The sequence below is a fragment of the Theobroma cacao genome, chromosome 9 (genome assembly GCF_053813885.1).
Source record: "Theobroma cacao isolate CCN51 chromosome 9, ASM5381388v1, whole genome shotgun sequence".
Taxonomy (NCBI): domain Eukaryota; kingdom Viridiplantae; phylum Streptophyta; class Magnoliopsida; order Malvales; family Malvaceae; genus Theobroma; species Theobroma cacao.
The window spans coordinates 14525954-14530859 of NC_142647.1; the positions used below are offsets into that span (position 1 = coordinate 14525954).

Below are 4906 nucleotides of genomic sequence, written 5' to 3' on the forward strand. Positions count from 1 at the left end.
CCCCTCTTTCACCCATTGGACCCTTGACTTTTGCTTCCATGTCTTTCCCCAATTCGATACAGAGGTGCTAGTTTTGCTTTTTTTTGCATTACTGTTTCTCGTTTTCCAAAGTCCCCCATGTATTAGATATATGATACTTTAAAAGTAAATGAAAAATTCATATAATTGGACTTTCAATATATAGAGAGAAAATTGGTTTTATTGAGAACTTAATTTTTTTTTTTCAAAATTTTCTTCGAAATTCATATGATTGGACTTTCAATATATAGAAAGAAAATTGGCTTTAGTGAGAACTTTAATATTTTTTCAAAATTTTCTTCGATATTTAGAACTTTTATTGGCATTTGACATATCTGCCTTCAATCTCTTTTTTTTTGTTAGTGCAAAATTGTCACCCATGATTACCTTTTCTAGTTATTGGCATCTCTTCCTTCAACCTTTTACAAAATTGTCTCCCATAATTACTTTTTTTTTTAGATGCTATTAAATTTAACATCAATATTTAGTGAAACTATACACAATTTGTTTTAGTTGACATACCAACCATAATTAAAAAGAGTATCACCTATGTGTAGGAAAATTGATAAACTTCATTGCAAATAAACAATGTGGTGGTACAAAAAATCTACAAAGTCACATGCGAAAACTAATGAAAACAAAATTTTTATATGATAAAAGAATATGAAATCAATTAAATAAAAATATAACTCATTTCAAGATAAAAACACATATTATTTGAAGTGCAAAATGTACACAAAAATTATCATTTTTATGTTTGTCAATCAAATATGCCAAATGTAGTTGGTTTGATGAGCTAGAAGTAAGTTTGAAAATCATATAAAATGCAATTATTTTCAGTTTTAAATGGTTAAAATATTTTAGTTGAAATCTAGAATGCAGCATGACCCTTTGAGGATTTAGGATTATCAAACAAATAGAGATAAAAGATTGTAAAAAAAGAGATAAAAGTAAAATAATGAGTAGATAGATTAGGGATTTAGCTTCATTTTACTTTCTTGATAAAAGAAAATTGAAACTAATAAAACCCTTGTAAGCACCAAATTTTACACTTTTAAGATTTTATTTGATAAAAGAAAAAAATACTTTTTTCAAAAAATAAAATAAAAATTTGTTCAAGAAAAAGACAATTTCAATCGGCATTGCCATGTGTTAGTTGAACTAATACATTTTTTAGCTATACTTCATAGTATTGATTGACTAGGTAGGTTTGAAGATAAACATGACCCTCAACAAACTTTTGACTTAGTCATCTTTAACACAATTTAAAGTATTTCTAGTGTTAATCAACTCTAACGTGTTTAAAGAGATAAGGACAAATTTGGTCAGAAATTTGACTCAAATATGGATCTACCATTATATAGAGTGTCAATTGACACTTTTGAGTATCGGTTGACATTGGATAATTTTACTTTATTTTGATTTATAAAAACAATTGTCACGACTCGAAACTCCCATCGAGCCCGTGACAACCGCCGTGACGTCCCAATAGGCACTCATTACCCCGAATACCGATCAAAACCCCGCAAGGCTTAGCATCAGCTTCCGCATCTCCCCAGTGAGTGACAGTTATTAAATCTCACATTTAAAAAAAAATCATAAATCATTTTCAAATCAAAACAATAAAATATTACTTTCTGGTTCACAGGGGCATTTTCGTCATTTTTCTTCGAAAATACTGAAACTCGCCAAAAACATGGTGTAAAAGCTAAATATATTCATACATACTTTAAATCAAATAACTGAAAAATAAAATTACTTTTATAGTGACACGTGAGCCCCCAACTGACTAAGAAGATGTAGGGCTACGAACCCTTACTTTCTAGGATGCAACTCTGAGATTAATTCTTGTCTTAATCAATTATCAACAAATTGTCCTGAGCCTGAAAAATGGATAGGAAGAGGGGTGAGATTAAATAATCATAGTGAGTAAACAATGTCAAACCCTGCTTTGTAAAATAATTATAATATCATTCACATGCTCGATAGAATGTTTGTATATTTAGGAAGTTCGAGAAATCGTTAAAAGACGATATTGCCTCTAATGGTATCATTAAGTCGATTAAGCCTCGAACTAGTTCAAATAGGAATTTTGAGGTGAAATTAAGAGTTTCACAGTTCAAGGATGACTCAAAATGGTAATTAGGAGTTCGAGGATCAATTCGGAGTCAAATTGAAATTTTCACTATATAAGGGTAAAATTGTAATTTTTCCATCTGCGGATAAAATTTGAGATTTTGAGAGAATTTAGATCACATTTGACAAATTGGGGAATGATATGAGTATAAGGGATAAAAAATATGTCTATGGACAATTTTTCAGTTTTTGGGGCAAAAATGTAATTTTTGATTTTTACGGGGGCAAAAGTGTAAATATCAAAAATTACTTCACCAACACTTTGGAAAAATCTGGAAATTTCACTTAAGACTTGGATAAGTCAAAGGGAATGCATGGTGGAAAAAGTAGGACAAATGGATGGCTAGAAAAAAAAATGAATTAATAAAATATTTAAAATATGAATAAAATAATATTATTTCATTAAACAATAAAAAAGGCATAAAAAAATCAGCCCACCCATTCTTCTTCTTCAACATTCGGCCAAGCAAGAAACAAGAGAGAGAAAGGAGAAAATAAAACCCTAGCTAAGAAATTTAAAGGGAAAATAGGTGGAAATTCAAAAATCAAGTGAAAAAAAGGTAACATTTCTTAAATTTGTCTTGTGCTTTACCTTTCCCATGCATTTTTCATCATTTTTCATGGTTGAATCATGTGATTTGAGGATGATTTGAATTCTGGTCATATGGGTTTAGAGAGAGAAAGTTGTTAGATAAATTTGATTTTGAGCTATGTTAGTGTTTAGTGTTAGTTTAGCATATTTAGGAACAAAACAACAAGAAAAGAATTTATTTTCCTCCATTACCATTATTGGCTGAATTTTCTAGGGGAATATTGGCTGATGATCTTGATGTTTATTTGAGGAATTATGATGAATAATGATGAATTATGAGTCTAGAAAAATAATGGAAATTTTTGGAGCAAAAATATGAATTTTTACCCATTAGGGGTATTTTCGTAATTTGCTATCAAGACTGATAATTTGCACCACACCGAGGGACTTTAAGTCAATTTGGGTGCAATTGAGGTATAGAAACTGAAAAAAATTAATTTGAGATTAAATTGGACGCGTTAGTAATTTAATCGGGTAATAGGCCGAATTAGGTTAGCACCGCATTTAAGCGGTAGTCGGATAAGTTGCATGTCATATCATGCATATATATCGAGCCTGAATTGATTTTATAATGGTCAAGCATTGATGTGGTGAATTATGTATTGTACATTGTGGATAGGTGGTGAGCAAATTACACTGGTAAAAGTACCAAAATTGTGCTTGAAGACTGGGATTAGGAGTACATCGACTCCTAGAACTGTGAGTGGACAATTTATCGTCTTAAATATCTAGAGTAATTATACTTGTTTGATGCTTTTATTGAATGGTGAATTTAAATTATAAAATATTATGTTTTCCAATTAAAATGTTTTTTTAATAAAAAATGAGATTTATACTGGTTTTGAAATCAAATATTGTTTTGGGAAAAATTGAGTATATGGAGACTGTGTTGAAATTTATGATTTTATATGTTATTGAAATTGGGGCTTATGACACTATGGTAGCATGATGGCTAAATTTTTGGGGTTGGCATGAAATATATGAACAATTTTGGATTGGTCTCGGTAGACTGGATTACATTTTATTCGCCCTATTATGCTACTGGAATTTTTATGGGTCTGGTGGTATATTAAACGGTCACTGCAGTGGTGGGGGTTTCCGTGGACTGCCTATGAGAGGGGCACGGTAACTCAATTATATACTTACCTCCGGGGGGAGATGTTGGGTGAAGTATCTCCTGAGGTATGATTTGAGTGCACCTCACGTTCGGGCCACCACGTGAGAGTGAGACTCAGCCAACGCCAAGGAACGGCTGTGTGTCAGATGTGAAAACATGTTTATGGGTATGGGTCATTGAACAGCCTTGGCGGTCTCAGTGGGATACCTTGACGAAGGTACCCGCGAGAATGATATTGGCAGGGGCCAAGTTTAAAAAAATTCATAAGTCGGGGAAATTTTGATGAAAAGAAATTATTTGGTATAGATTGAAACGAATTTTGTGTTATGAACATTAATGAGATATAACGTTTTTATATTGTCTCCATCTACTCGGCTTTAGATGCTTTTGATGGTAATTGTTTACTCACTGGGATTATTTAATCTCACCCCTCTTCCTATCCATTTTTCAGGCTCAGGACAGTTTGTTGATAGTTGATTAAGACGAGAATTAATCTCGGAGTTGCATCATAGGAAGTAAGGGTTCGTAGCTCTACACCTTCTTGGTTAATTAGGGGCCCACGTGTCACTGTAAACGAAATTTCATACTTTAATTATCTTTATTACTATATGAATAAATTTATTTTACTCTTATGCTACAAAAGTTATTTTAGGAAGACTTTGAAAATATTGTGTTTTAAGAAAATAGAATATTTTATTTAATGTTTTTATTATATTCAAATAGCTATAATTTTACTTTAAACGAATGTTTTAGACTTCAAAATTTAATTTAAATCATGAAATATGTGTTTCCACTTACATATTACATTTTTTCGGATTTCGAAATTTCAAAAAAAAAGAAAATGACGAAAATGCCCCAGTGAGCTAGAAAATAATATTTTTAATTTTTTGAGTTGGAAACAACTTATGATTTCTTGAAATGCGAGATTTAATAACTGTCGCTCACCGGGGAGATGCGGAAGTTGATGCTAAGCCTTGCGGGGTTTCGATCGGCATTCGGGGTAATGAGTGCTTATCGAGACGTCGCGGCGGTTGTCACGGGCC

General features: G+C 31.8%; 1 long non-coding RNA gene across 1 annotated transcript; it reads left to right on the forward strand.

Annotated features, from left to right (window-relative positions):
- Positions 1 to 2606: 2606 nt before the first annotated feature.
- LOC148760767 (uncharacterized) lies at positions 2607 to 4651 on the forward strand. Its single transcript, XR_016028517.1, has 3 exons — positions 2607 to 2714; positions 3366 to 3445; positions 4315 to 4651. It is a non-coding gene; the product is annotated as an uncharacterized LOC148760767 (long non-coding RNA).
- The last annotated feature ends 255 nt before the right edge of the window (positions 4652 to 4906 follow it).